This window comes from Lepidothrix coronata, unplaced genomic scaffold, assembly GCF_001604755.1.
Source record: "Lepidothrix coronata isolate B3197 unplaced genomic scaffold, Lepidothrix_coronata-1.0 Scaffold102, whole genome shotgun sequence".
Taxonomy (NCBI): domain Eukaryota; kingdom Metazoa; phylum Chordata; class Aves; order Passeriformes; family Pipridae; genus Lepidothrix; species Lepidothrix coronata.
This window is the reverse complement of record NW_016690282.1, coordinates 2,233,574-2,249,211: the sequence shown is the minus strand read 5'-3', so window position 1 is coordinate 2,249,211 and position 15,638 is coordinate 2,233,574.

The following is a 15,638-nucleotide window of genomic DNA, read 5'->3' as shown; positions in this document are numbered from 1 at the left end:
ATCCACTGCGCAGGTTCGAAGGGTTAATGACCTTTCCCAAATCTTCACTCGCGAAGACTGGCCATTATTATTATTATATTATTACATCCAATGTGCAAACGCTATGGCTTATTTTCTCAGGGGACTTGAGGCTAATACTAGCTGTTGTGACATATATCCTAGGTGACTACCATAACAACCTGCAAACTTTCCTGGAACTGGTTTACAGTGTATTTTAGGAGAACTTGCTTCTCCCTCATCGTGTCATAAGCAAAACTGATTTCAGCCTGCCACTCATATTACTCTTCTCACTCAGTAGGTTTCATTTCTTTTCTTTCTACCTGAGGGCCAACGCTCAGCTCTGTCAGACAAGTGGTTCTTGATGATTTGTGGAATGTTTCTGCAGTAGGTCACAAACTGTACCACTGATGAAGACCAGAATTTCCAAAGCAGGTAAAGCATCCTAATCTTGAGTAGCTGGGGTGGCAAGCGAAGGCTCTGTCATTTTCCTTTTCTTTGAGACCCCTGTGGAAGTTCAAATTGTTGCACTTGATTTTTTCCTTATCTGTACTGTAAGTACACTTACATGGATCTTTATATCTTGCTGATCCTGACCTTGCCTTGCTGATTTATCTTCTTGATTTGGCTCCCCTTCTCTTCAAGAGCAGCCTGCTCATGCTTGACATAGATTACACTGAAAGTGCAGAGATGACCTTATGACAAAGACTCTGATAAATACTCAAAATGTGTGTGGTCAGAGTGAAGCATATTTGGTCAAGCAATGTTCTGTGAACAGGACACTGTACACAGACAGCTCTGCAGCTACACAGACCTGCTGCACTCCATCAGGGACTTGGACTATCAGACACTGCACTCTCTCTCCCCCTGAAAATCTTTGAGCTCCTTGCCTGTCCAGTGCATTACTACAACCATATATTAGTTGCATATGGCCATAGATCATTAAGGCATAATCTGATTACATCAGCTGCTTCCCTTTGCTAATGGCCTCCAGGATGAAGCTCAGCCTGACAGATGCCGAAGTGCTAACCAGTGATGAAAGAGCGCTTGGTCTTGGCAATCTGAGTGTGGGAGAGAAGGACAGGATGTTACACATTTTTCTTAGGTTATTAATAAGAAGTCACAGATCTGTAACCATCATGTTAATGGACAGATCCATCTGTCTTGTTAGGGAATCTGCTACTGAGAGAGTTCTTGCCAACAGCTCAGAGAAGGGAAGTGTGAACACTTTGTATTTTTCTGAGTAATCTTCTAAAACCAACCTGGTTGTGTCTGTAAGGAGGCACCAAGCCCATAGTGTAGTCTGAAGAACTGATGTACTCACTAAAGCATTACAACCCTGGTATTGTATGACTAATAAGTGTCTAACAAGGACACAGCTGTGCCTACGTTTTTGTGTAGTCTGGTAGGAGGCTAAAGTCCTAAGTGTCTAAAAAAACCCTGTATGATCACAGGACATGGGGGAATGATCTTAGTGCTCTAAGTTCTGCCTGTGTTAAGACTTGGCTGGTTTTTTTGGCTCCATTTAATCTACAGAGACACCCCACATTTGGGGTCAGTGGCAGATTTAATCCAGGCATCCTCAAGATGTCTCGTTCTATGACTATGTGGGGGAGCAGCATTCCATGGTTGAGTGAAGAGACCAAGGGTGTTCCTGAGGGTAGCTCTGCTTTCTTTGATAAACAGCTGGAATTGCAGCTGCCTGGGAAACTTGCAGGTGTCAAGGGGAACACTGAAAACTGCTGAAGCAGGCACTGAAGGGCTGGTAGTAGAGGATACCTAGTCTACCTCAGCCAAAGCACTACTGGCTTATTGAATAAGACCAGAATAGGAATAAAGAAGACCAATCCTCTGCAACTTGATAATCACAGAATGCTCCAGCTGGGTTTTTGCAGGGACTCTGGATCTCTCTGATAAGCATGCAGAGAGTTGATAGCCTGTGGTGCCTTATAATCTGTAGTATCCAGAACACAGTTCTCTCTAAAGAAGTACATGTGAATAGTGTGGCATCAACCTGACCTAGTCACTCAGAACAGTGATTGCAGTAATTTACACTTATGACTCTGTGTCAATGTTAAAAGACAGAAATTGAAAATATCAGTACTTGTATCTTTTACTATTCTCTCCTCAATGGTTATTTTCATGCTCATACAAACAGTTAGCATGGAGATCAGAGAGATCATTTCCATACCTCATTTTTTATACAACTTTTGCCCTATATCAGAACTCTAAGAACTCCAGATCACTCAGTATTCTCCATAAATTAAAAATACTGATATTGGCCATAAACCAGAAATCCCTGCTTTCCTTTCATAGTAACTGTCCACACATTAACAATGAAGGATACAATTATCACAGTGTCTTTCTTGCTTCCCCCTGTGCTATCCCTCTCTGAGTCCTTTTTTTAGGTGTGCCCTGTAGTGGGTTGCTGGAGAATTCACCTGTCAAACAGGCTAATATGTCCTTCAGGACTGAGCCTGGGATCCTTCCTCAGTATGACTCTGCTGCCCTGGCATGGCATTCACATTGGGCACATAAAGTAGTTGTGGGAGTCTGCTGCTTCTGGGCTTTGGACAACTCCAGCTCCTCTGAGCTTGTGGAGAGCAAAAAAAAAAAAAAAAACAAAAACAAAAAAACACCTACACCCTTGTGGGGTTTTTTTCCCTTAGTTATTTCTGGTAGAGAGTTCATGTGTTTGGTTGAGTGGATATATATAAAGCACTCCTAACCTTTCCAAGGTGGAATGGTAGAGCTCATGTTTATGATCCCTTGATAAACTGCCTCACCAAGAACATTTTCTCCAGACAATATCGGTGATCTTAGTGCCATCCCGTTGCTAGCTAGCTCTGTGCCCAAATGACTTCCCTTGTTTTTCAGAGCTGGGATATAGCCTCTGCCTAGAACAAGCACCACCAACCACAAAGAGTTAGCTCAAAAGCAAAAAGAAACTTCAGAGAAACAGCAGAAATGGCAAACGAGGGTGTAGGAGCATTAGTACAAGCACAGAGACTTATGGGAATATATCAGTGTTGTGCTGTGCTATTACAAACATGAGCACTTATTAATTTGGTGACTTCATGCTCCATAAGGTGCAGACTGGATATAGGCTCTTTCCGCATGGAGGGTGGTGCTCACCCCAGTGACAAGTACACTTCTGAGTGCAAATGACCTGGTGCTGCTCTCACTCACATCACTTTGCAAACCAGCACAGCAGCATGTGGAAGCTGAGTGCTATCCCAGCTCGTCCATGCCTCTTTCTCTGCATATTCCTGCCATGTAGAAGGAAGATTCAGGGACATAGCCCCGTCTGCATGGGGAGATATTGTTCTCTTTTCAAGCTGATTTTAGGTCACACCCCTATAGTGGTGAAAAAAGCTGAATGCAGAGCCAAGAACCTGCCTGCCAGTCTCCTTTGAAAGGCAGAATAGCAGGCTGGTTGTTTCAGCTTTCTACTTCACTCAGGAAAGTCTCATATTCCTTTGAGAGTGATAAGCTTAGCTAATAAGAACAGAAACACAAATGTAATTAATAGAAATCGCAGCTTAGAAAAAGATCCAAAAAATGAGCCCTGCTGATAGCTTATAACTTAGAAGACTCATCAACACTTAATTAACAAGGGAAGCATTGCAAAATTAAGCATATTTACAGATGCAAGAGGCAGTGTCCCTGCAAAGCTAGACCTATCCGAATTCACTCCTACTTCTAGTGGGAGCATTGGAATGTTTCATGGAAGAAATTTGAATTAAACTAATCCAAAGCTTGGCCCAATCCCTTATCCCATGCCTTTAATTATGCTGCATAAATATACGTGACAGGTAGTATTTAAGATACTATGTTCTGTTGTTATGGCAACTGATATTCTAAAAAGTGATGATGAAAAACAAGCAAAGGAAAGCTATATAGGAAAAAATGCATCATGTTGTTATAGCAACCTTTTAATTTCAAAGAGGTTAGAATTACATATATCGTAGGCATTTCTGGGAACCTGCTCCCAGGCGTGTTTAGTGTGTCTTCTTTCAACTTGTGTGGCAGAGAAAATCATATTGTGTTGAAGACTGTATATTGGTCAAAGTTTAACTTTTGGAATTATAGGGTGCTATTTACATAAGATGATGAGTAACTTAAAGTAAAAATGATGGTTTATCTCAGTCTTGTCAATTTTACAGGGTTGCTGTTATATACTATTTGTAATGCTTCCAAACTGTTTTGTTTTCTGTGTTACTCTTTTAGAAACATGTTCACATGGAGGGTCCACAAGATTTGTCTTAAAATCATGGGACTCCACTGTGAAGAAACACATAAATATATATCCCTAGAAATGTTTAAGGCCAAGCTGGGTGGGGCTCTGAGCAACCCAGTCTAGTGGAAGGTGTCCCAGCCCCACAGCAGGGGGTTGCAACTAGATTATTTTTAAGGTCCCTTCCAACCCAAGTCATTCTATGATTCTATGATTCTATGATTCTATGATTCTATTTTATAGATATAGATATATGTCGGTCTGTCTTCCTCAGTTTTGTTTTAACTACTCCCAAACACCAATTAGTTTGTGTCACCTTTTCCCTTGTTATTGTCTTCCATCTCTCCTTGTTGTTTCTTTTTACCCTCCATTCTCCCAGAGTCATTCTCAACCTGAGATAACATACAATTTCATGCCTGGCAGGGGTGAAGCTAAGTTTACAGGAATCTTGAGCTTTAAAGGGCTATTGCACATCTATTAACAATTCTGGCCTCTGCTGATTTCATTCAGCAAAGGCAACAAAACAGAATGGGGGAAATGCAGTGCCAAGGAGAAATATCGTATGAGAATGGAACCAAGCCAGTAATTGCACTTAAATATATAATGAGACTTCAGCCACTGTATATGAGAACACTCTGAAAACACCCCATTAACGATGAAGTGGTAAAAAAGAATAAGAATCCTTGCAGAGTGCTCCTCAGTCACAAAGCATAGAAACAATACATTTTTTGCTTGCTACAACTAAGAATAACTTCATCATCCCATAAAGTTGTTGTGAGAGGAAAATCAGGGCCAAGTCCCTTCTCTCACTTCACGTACCTGCTGGGCACAGTTGTGTTGGGAGAGTGGGGAGCCTGGGGAGGTCGCTGCTTCCCATTTGCTCTGCCCAGCTCAGCAGTGGGGTTTGCAGGATGTATATAACCCAGTCACAGCTGAGCAGTACCCTCTCTTTTTTCTTTTAGCTGGACAACAGAAGTTTCTGCCTCCTATTGACATGGCAGGAAACTGGTTATTCTTCATGTGTGGGTGGAGGCTTGCCTCAAAGCTGCAACCTATCTTCTTGCTGTTGGCAATGAGGCAGGATTTTCAACATTCTGAGAGAGATGGCAGCTGGTGAGGATGCATTTCAGACCTGGCCCTTCCAGGTCAGTTGGTCACTTGGAAACAAAAGAGCAGAAGGAATATGGCATGCACCAGGTGGGTGTAGCAAGTACAGTGCTTAACCTTCCTTCTTTACAAAAAACTGAGTTAATTCTAATTCAGGAAGTCCACAGGGAAACATGGACATTTGCAAATACAGCCTACGTGGGTGAATTAGGTCATTCGGTACAGGTGGACTGGGATGACAACTCATCTGCAGAGATGGGCAATAGGTCAGGTCTATCTTGAAGGCATGTGGTGGAGCTGCAGAGATGGGGAAGGATTCTCTGGACTCCTGGAGGTTGCGAACTGTGATGATCATTGAATCACAGAAACATAGAATATCCTGAGTAGGAAGGGACTCACAAGGATCATCAAGTCCATTTTCTGGCTGTGTACAGGACAACCCCAAGAATCACACCATGTGCCTGAGAACGTTGTCCAAACAATTCTTGAACTCTGTCAGGCTTGATGCTGTAACCACTTCCCTGGGGAGTCTGTTCTAGTGTCCAACCACCCTCTGGGTGAAGAGCATTTTCCTAATATTGAGCCTAAAACACAACACACGGACCCAGGAGTCTTGCAAGGAGTGCAGTGCAAGTATTTAGTCAACCATAAGGGTGAGATTAACCTCAGCAGGGTTTTGCTGCCCAAGTGTGTAGTGCAAACTATGTTGAAGCTTCTCAAAATGATTTTCTTCCTGCTTATATCAGAAACTTGTTCACAGGTGGGACAAACCACCTCTGGAGATTCTTGTCTCACTTCTGCAGTGAGAAAATGTAGACAACTGGGAAACAAACCCTGTTTCTGGATGTTAGCTGAGTAGGAACAAACCCAGCATTTTAAACAGTGAATATGGACTGCTTGGGCCTGACTAGAAAACACTCAGCTTAAGAGAAAGCTTTGCAATGGGAAGATGTGCTCCTTGGGTACCAATATCATCACTGGGAAATGCTGGGATCATCATATCTTTGCTAGGCTCAGGTACAGCTCAGCTTTGAGGCACCTTTGTCTGTGCTTTGGGTTTCAGAGGGTCTGTAAAGCTCCTGAGGGCTTGCACAATACCTGTGGAGCATGTGTGTTGTACATATTTCAGTGCAGGGGCACAGAAAAGATGCTTAGGGAATGTGTGTGCTAATGCCCAGACTGTGCTCTGGATGGGGACATCAACAAGGACAGGGAGCAAGGTCCAGCTTCAGGAGGCATTGCAAAAAGAAAAACAAAAAGTGGCTAAAATTTTTGTTCTTTAATTAATTGTGATCTGTTCCCCTGCCTTGGTTTTTTCTATTAGCACAGACGTTTCTGTGGAAAAGCTAATTTCTCACCAAATTTGGAGGTGGGGGGCAGATGCCTGTTCAGTTTACATTTATTGTTTGTGAATAGTGACAGGCAACATTTGTTTAAATGCAGTAGGTTTTTTTGATTTTGGGTTTTTTTTTTCAGTTAAAGCCTCAAACAATGATCCTTAGTCAAGGTTTGTTCATTTTCTACCAGAAAATATATGGGTAAAAAAGCAATTTTCCAATCAGCTCTTGTTCTCTCTCCTGCATCCTGATGTCTGTAATTCATTGACTTTCAAACAGGCTTCTCTTTACACTCAAGACAACAGTGATTTTACATTTTCCCATTTTTTCCCTTCTCCTCTTCACCCTTTCATTTTTCCTATGTGGCCCAACACCTCCTTCAATCCCCTCACTCAGTTGGGTGTTGTCTTTTTCATGTGAATTTTTTTTTTTCCCCAACGCTGCCAAAGCCCACCTATTTTCCAGCAAAAGAAGATTGTGAGTCTCCTGAGGAACTGCTGGCATATTTTTCAGCCCCCTGAAAGGAAACTGAATACCATTTTAGGCACCTGAGAGTATCAAACATCTGTGTTTCGACAACTTAAACCCCTCTCAAAATCAGCAAAATGGTATCACTATGCTTTTGGAGATATAGATATATTCATTTCAGTGTGTCCATACTTTTTACTGATGGGAATAATCCTACACCATTTCAGGCTTGTTCCTTCTAGGGACTGTATTGCTGTAGCAATTGCATAAGAAAAAATTACATTCACAACCGAAAATAACTAAATCATTACTGACACTGAATACAGAACTCATCATGAGGTGAGTGGTGGAAATAATGGTTCTATTTTGACAATTTGGCAATCACCTGAAGTGGAAAATGGGCACATAAATGCACTTACCACACTAAGCCTAGCTCCAAGATTTGGAGAGATTTTACTGGAGATGGATCCCTCTTTCCTTTTCATTCCTTTGCTAAGCCTGAGCACATCCTCGACTGATGATGTAAGGTTAGTTTAAACTTTAAATGGTAGGAGCACTGTTTACATGTCTGTTTGTTTACTGAGACCTTGAAATGCCTCTACAGAGCAGTTTACTCTCAGAGCCACTGAATATATTAAACTCCAACACCTCTTCTCTCTAATCAGAACTGAAAGATTGGCTTCAGAAAACAAATGGGATATTATTTTGTCATAATGGTGTTTCATATTTATATCACTAGGTCTGAAAGGAATTGCAACAAAAAAAATTAAGGGAAGAAAAAGAAAAAAAAAATACATCCTAAATGTTTAATGATCCTCAGCAAGCAATCTGTCCAAAGAAGGAAAGATTTCTTTACCAGTCTGACAACTGATCTATAATCTTGTTCTACTTGGTTAATGTTCTCATCCACTCCCAGCAGCCTTGTAGAGCTTCTAGGAAACTTCATGGAAAGCGAATTCTCATTCTCACTGCACCCCCACACCAAACATGTTCAAGACAGAGTTTAGCTGAGTACTCCTTGCACAGACTGCTAATGCCTTCCATGAACAAGTCCAGCATTTCCAAAAGGAGCCCAAATCGCAGGCTACATACATGCTCAGCTAAAGTCAAGGATTAGGTGGGGTATACTAGGGACCTTGGGAAATCCAGTCTGTCTTCCCACCACTATTAGAATTTCCAGTTCTAATCCACTATATGATGATCCATTTCTTTAAAGGTCTTCTTTATTAGTTCTTTAATGCTTTCTTGATTCTTCTGACCTTTTACATTGCTCCTTGAAGAAGCCTTAGGGCTATGGGACCCACTGCAGAGTTACTGCACCCATGACATATCCTTTCTATGCAGTGATGACATCTTTCTGGAACAGTGAGGCTTCTTCAGGATAAATGAGTATGGATGAATCAGAACAAAGCAGAGGAATATAGTCCTGTGTGAGAGTTGTTTTGCTCATGCCAAAGTAAAAACATTAGTTTGAAGAAAACTGAGTGTAATTAATTTCATCTTAGTTTTGCACTGGTTAGATGGTCCCCCAGACATGCATAAGAAGATTATCTTCTTCCTATCTGTGTCTCTGTCACCTTCACTGAATTCCTCCTGCCTCTGGATTAGGGAATTGACTTTTAGTACTGAGTTTACTGTTTGCCGTTCTCATTCAGCAGAGGGAGAGCTACAGGATCTGTGATGCACGTGTTCAGGTACGTATGCCTTGTTCCAGAGAAGTTCCTACTAAAAAACAATGGACAGCTGTTAGACATCAGATCAGGGATTATTGGGTCAGAACCTCCTTGTGGGGTGGGGAAGGGGGGGTGGGGGTGGGGGTAAAGGAATGGGTCCAACTTTATGGAGACCACATGGGGAAGCCCCAGAGTAGCTGTCAGTCACAAACAGCCTGGGAAAACTATAACACAACACATCTCCTGGAGCCCCTAACCCAGCCTGAGATTAGCAGGGACAATGAGGACACTGACCCGCAGCCTGTCCTGGAACCCCAGAGTGGCTGGTGGGTCAGACACCCTGCCTGGCAGGGTTGGTCATAGGGACCAGAGCAGATAAAACCACAGACGTATGTTTGCCATGCATCACGGCCCTGCCACCTGGACATGTGAGAGCTGGTCTTCCACANATAATCTGTCTCTCCCTCTTTCTCCTTCTCTTCTTGCTCCCTCTGCTTCTCTTTCTTTGCTGCTTTCTTGATGCTTTGGGTGGCTTGGAGCTGGAGGGATTGGATTTTGACTTAAGTGTTGTGGATTAATTGGATCTTAAGTGTTGTGGATTAATATATGCTGGAGTGGTATTGCAGTGGAACATTTTGTCTAGCTTGTGTAGTGCCCTTTTTGAACCTTTTCCAAGTTCCCTTATTTTCTGCCCCAAATTAATAAAGAAACCCCTTTGAAACAAGTCCATGGCTTATTCTCTTGATGCCAGCTCGGAGTATTAAAGAATCCTATATCTATATTTTAAAGTAAAACTCCTAGCTGAGCCTGTAAGCCGGCAACTCCCAGGCCTGGAATGTTACAACAGCTTATTTGGTTCCAAGTCCTCCTATAAGGTCATTTTGACAGGATTTCCTGATGCTAGTGACAAGGATGTGTGATTAGCCCAGCAAGCCTTGCCTAGAAAGTGTGGTTTAAGCCTAGCTGGAAATTAAGCACCACACAGCCATTTGTTCAACCCCCTCTCCCCCTTCCAACCTGATGGAATGGGGAGGAGAATCAAAGTAAGACTTGTAGGTTGAGATAAGAACAGTTTAATAGGGAAAGTAAAAGCCATGCACATAAGCAAAGAAAACCAAAGAATTAATTCACTGCTTCCCATGGGCAAGTAGGTGTTCAGCCATCTGTAGGAGAGCAAGGGTCCATCATGCACCATGATTACTTGGGAAGACAAATTCCATCACGCAAAATGTTCCTCCCTTCCTCCTTCTTCCCCCCACTTTATATACTGAGCATGATGTCATGTGGTCTGAAATATCCCTTTGGTCAGTTTGGATCACCTGTCCATCCTGTGTCTCCTCCCAGCCTCCCATGCACACCCAACTTCCTCACCAGCATAGCAATACAAAAAGCAGAAAATGCCTTGGCTCTGTGTAAGCCCTGCTCAACAATAACAAAAACATCTCTATATTATCAACCCTGTGTTCAACACAAATCCAAAACACAGCCCCATACCAGCCGCTGTGAAGAAAGTTAGCTCTACCCCAGCCCAAACCAGACTAAAGGGGAAAAAGCCAGGCCAGAAAGCACATCAGACCACCATAGGGAGGGAGCGCTGTGACATTCAGACTGGAACAGCAACCTCACAGAAGCTTATATAAATGTTCTGGTATTAGGGCAAAGCTTTGCAGAATGCAACAAGAGATTTAATCAAAATTGACATTTTCCAGTATAATTGAATGACAACGGAGGCAGTTGCTGCTGCCAGCAGTGGAGTGGAACACAAACTGAATGTGTGTTTGTGGTGGATTTTAACAGCTGACTGTTTGAGCTCCCAAGCTTCCTTTCTCTGGAAGAACAAGGGTATGTCAGGAGAAAGGTTCCCCTTCTGTGTGTCCTGTTTTTCATATTCTTTCCTTCCATCACAGGGTAACACTGAAGAGAGGATTCCATGACAGAAATCTTTGCTTTGTCTATTCCAGCATAGCAGTCTTCTTAATTACTGTATTCGTCAGCTGTCCCAGAGAGGATTCGTTACAGTGGACTTAGAAAATATTATTTAATTGTGATGAAAAGTCAGGTCTGGACTAAAGGTTTGAAACACCTGAAGGTGCACAAATGAGTAATAGTAAAAAATCTGCCATAAAGCTTTTTATTACTTTCCTCTGGTATCGCCTCTGTGGGCAAATGTCTGCTGGCAATTTTTTTGAACCTAGGCAACTATGACCTAGCCTCCTGCTCTAACACAGAGGTTCTCAGACTATGTCCCACAGAGCACTTGGGACTGGTTGCCAACAGCAGCTGCCTCCACACATGTTTCTGGCTCCTTCTCTTCACTTCCAACAGTTAGAAATAGTTACAAATACATTTAAGTGCTCTTGTAACGTTTCTTTCCCATACAGGCAATTACTATCATTGGCACAGGGATGTACTCTACCAGAGAATAGAAAAGGCATTAGATATATGCTTGCAGATTGTAGTCCTGATGGTCCACAAGGGCTCTGTGTTATAAAAAAATAGTCTCCTTAAATCAAAGGATCCCCGCTCTAAGGACATCATAATTAGCTGGCAATGCTTAATCTTTTCAAGTCACTGGCTCGTGTCAGTGCAAATACCCTTTGGGTTTCTGGATGTCTGACAGATGTAATAGGGGCTCTAGGTTCATTAATTCTCATGATAATAATGTTTTTTAATTTGTTGTATTCTTTTCATAACTAATATTTGGCTTTCAAAGCTGCAAGTAGAATGTCTCCCTTTAAGGAAAGCTGTCTGGAAAAAAAAGCCAATGACTGCATGATCTGTAGATCAGCTTCACTCAGTTAAAAAGAGAACAAAAGAGAGAAATTATTTCTCTTTCTGTCAATGTCAAAACCTCAAGAAATTGGTAGTAGAGGCAACCTGCATCATCTTTTTCTCACACTTGGCAACTGGGACCATGCACATTTAACTTCTGACTCTACACATCCAGGAGACTTAGTGTAAACCATTCCCACCAAGGACTTCACTTGCCTCACAGATAACACACACTTGGACTAACACTGAACTTCATTTGACAGACATGAAGAATCACCTGAGGAATAAGTTATTCAAAGGCACAAACATTTTCTTGAATCTTCTTGATCTTGAAATTTATTTGCCTTGATTCCAGCTTCCCTTGAAAAGTCTAGAACAACCTTTCTTACAGCCTACATCTGCTCTCATCAACAAACTCTAACAAATCTGTGTGCAGGAATAGAACTGCTGTGAAGTGGGAATATCACTGTTGCTCCAGTTCCTTTGGCTTTGTGTTCTCCATGGTAAGGAGGCACGAGAATGCAGGAATGAGAGAGTTAACTCTACAGCACTGAAGACTGGAACCACAACATTGAATGTTTGGCAGCAAGCACAGGGGATGGTCAGGTTAACTCAAGGTAAAAGGGTAACGACTTTGAACACTGTTTGATGTTTTATTTTTTCTGTTGGGAATAGGAACTGTCAACAAATGCTTATGACAATTGATTTCAAGACAGTAAAAGAACAATTACGTTAAAACGTCACTTTTCAGCAGACATGGATTATAGAGTAACTGGATTTCACCACTGAAGGAAAGACAAAGCCATCGGATGATTTATTTTCTATTGCTATTGGTCTTTCTGCTGACCTTTACAAATAGAGGTAAAACCTCTTCTTCACTGCAATCAGTGCAACCTTCCCTGCTGTGCTGAGTAGAGGTAGTCTGTCATCCAGTGGAGTTAGCAAAACTCTCCTCAAGACCATATCTCATTTCCAAACCCAATTGTGTGGGTAGGAAAAAAAAGAATATGTTACAGCTTCTCGTTCAAAAAAATGCTAAAATGAATATGTGAAAAAGCATTAAGAACATTCCCCTTCCTCTCACACCAGGCTTGAGCCTGTCAACATGGTCTGCGATCAAGCCTCCAAGGACATCAGAGTTATCGTCAGCTCATGCAGCTCTCCAGCCTGAGACTGCTGGAATAGATCAAAGAACCCTAGATGTTGATCATAACACAGGCTTGCCAAAAGATATGTATTTAGCATGGAGCAGCATCCTTAGCACAGTCCAGATGGCTCTTTCAAGAGCTTTTATTATGCTTTGTTCCACTGCAACAACAGCTCTCAATGGCATTTTTGTTTTGTTTTGTTATCAGGCTCTGGAGAGCAGGAAGCGCATCATTCTGCTGTGTTCCTTGTATATACAGTTCAACTACCACCCTGTCACCCTCTTGTTCCTATTGCAATGTGCTAAACATGCTATTAACAGATGGTTATTACAGGATCAGAGAGAAATAACTCTGGAGTTCAGCAGCCCTAAGGGGTAGCAAATGGTCCCAGCAGGAAAATGTCAATTGAGCTTTATTTTCCTGGTGTGGCTGGGTTCTTTTCAGCCTACAAGTGAACTGCAGCCTCAGCAAATGCATGATCTCATCACAGCAGGGGCCTCTCAGATTTTACTCAGAATCTGGGTTTGCATCATCATGGCTACAAGAAGCAATAACTGGTTATTCTGGCAGTTCTGAATACACAGATGTGCAAACAACCTGGGCGATGTTTTAATGTGCATTTCCTTTATGCTCTGCTCTACTGGAATTTCTTGGCAAATCTAGAAACAGGTCCATACCTGTACTTACAGATGGATAGAGCAATATATCTTTACACTTATTGTTATCCAAAGTAGCATTCAAGTCAGCAAAAACTTAGAAATATTCCTATTGCCAGTATGTAACTCCCTCGGACTCCTGCAAGATCACAGGCAACATTTGCTTGATTTGTGCACTGGAATTGCCCATGATCCGTTTATTGCAATTTTTTGAGACTGTTGCCAATTCAGAATCTATTTCTGAAATCAAATTAAGGGAAACCAACTCCACCCCCTCCCCACACTCCCCTGCCCTACCTTAGCTTGGGTACAGTAATGTACGACAGAGGAAAACAAAGATGATGACCATGACCCAGAATGAATTATTTAATGCCAGATTTGAACTTTGGACCACGACTTGAGCCACATTAATCTAAACTGTGAATCTCTTTCCAAAATACCCATTGAAGAGAGTTGTGAGAGCAGCTCATGATGTGATGTTTTATCACTTATTTGTACATCTGTCATTCCTTAATGTGTTTTCCTGATTTTTTGTTACTTTTTTTCACAGCACAACTTTATAAATGGGAAAATTAGCAAAACAGGAGACATAAGAAACTTCCTAGTAAAAGACGGGAACCAGTCTGGGAGATGGCACAAAGAAAAGGATGTACATTATTACAATTTTTTCTTCATTAAGCTAAGAGGTAAAAATATATTTAGAACTAAAATCTGCCAATTTGAACAGCAACCAAAAGTATTGCATGCCTATCTGAAAAGTTTACTGTGATTTTTAAGAATCTTTCTCACCCTTTTAAACTTGTTCAATTCAGGAACTTTTAAAATCACTACATGTAAGTGTAAAAAGCAGGTCTTCAAGCTATTTCTATAGTGTATCTCACTTAGTAGCACCTGGTGACTTTTTATTTCCAATGAAAAATATAATGTTACTGAGAATACCTGTTTTGCAAGTGAAAAATAGCTTAACATGTTGCCTCAAGTCCAATATGAGCAATTATATTCTGCCTGATTATTTTTTTCCAAAAGTCTAATTAGATACAACTCAATCTTCTCAAACTAGCAACACTGAACATGCTGCAGCAGCACAAATTGGCATGAGCTGTGGAGAGTTTAAATGGAGAAAGATCCAGAATGGTCAAAGCTGGGCAGAATACCTGAAGGATGACTGTGAAACTAGAATTCCAATGCCAAAGAAAAATACTCAGCTTCATAAGAAAAAGAGCAAACTTGAAAAGACCAGTAATGACTGTCATGTCTTCTTTGACACCACTGATGTATTACAGGAACAAAAGGGCAACTTCTACAAATTAAAACTCTTAAAATTGTGTGATGTCAGCAACATCTCAAATGAGCTTTCGAAACGTGGGTCTGAGTAAACATGGGATTTCTTTATTCTAAACCTTCAGCCCTAACATGTTTCAGAAATACAGTGGAGCAGATTAATTTGCCCAATATATGCAAGCAGAGATAGTCTCAAGCAAAGTAATTGCACAGATACTTGTATTAATAGCTACATGAGCAGACGATCCTGTCCTTTTCCTTCAAAAACCTGTTCCCCTAGACTATTACTCTGATAAAGAATGAAACAGTCTGTGGCCACTAACAACATAATTAATAAAAGCCAAATTAGTTTCCCCCATGAAAAATGAACCATGGACAACATCTTCACCTTACAGATACCATTAACAAAAATTTTAACCTCCCTCCACTTACCACAAAATGAAGAAGTTATTTTCCCCTTCACAGACTTTCTTAAATAGGCTCCATCTGGTCCTTCTTTCTGCTAGAAAGTCAAACTAGTGGGCAGAGCTGGGATGGTGTTTGAATGCAATAGTCGGCAACATAAGTAAAATAAAAATGGAAGTCTAAAAGCTATTAAAAATTAAGCGCAACGTGTAATTTCAGCTCAAATTGCTTGGATCTAGCTATGAACAACTTGCTAACTAATCTGGAACAGCTTTTGCCCTAAAACTAAAAGTTCTGCCATTTGCTCTTACGTACAATCACCTATCTGAGAGTTCATCATGTCTCCCTGATGAGAACCAGGATAATTCAGTTCTAGCTTACAAATGGGACCAAGCTCTTGCCTGTGTGGTTTTATGAGGAAAACAACCTATATATTCTCAAGTCCCCAGTGAAAACACCAGGAAGTTTTGGCTCAGTGTTAAACTGCTAGAACACTTCCGTTTGCAGACTGATTCAGTCTCATGAGATATTGAAGATATTGAAGGAAAAATATGTTT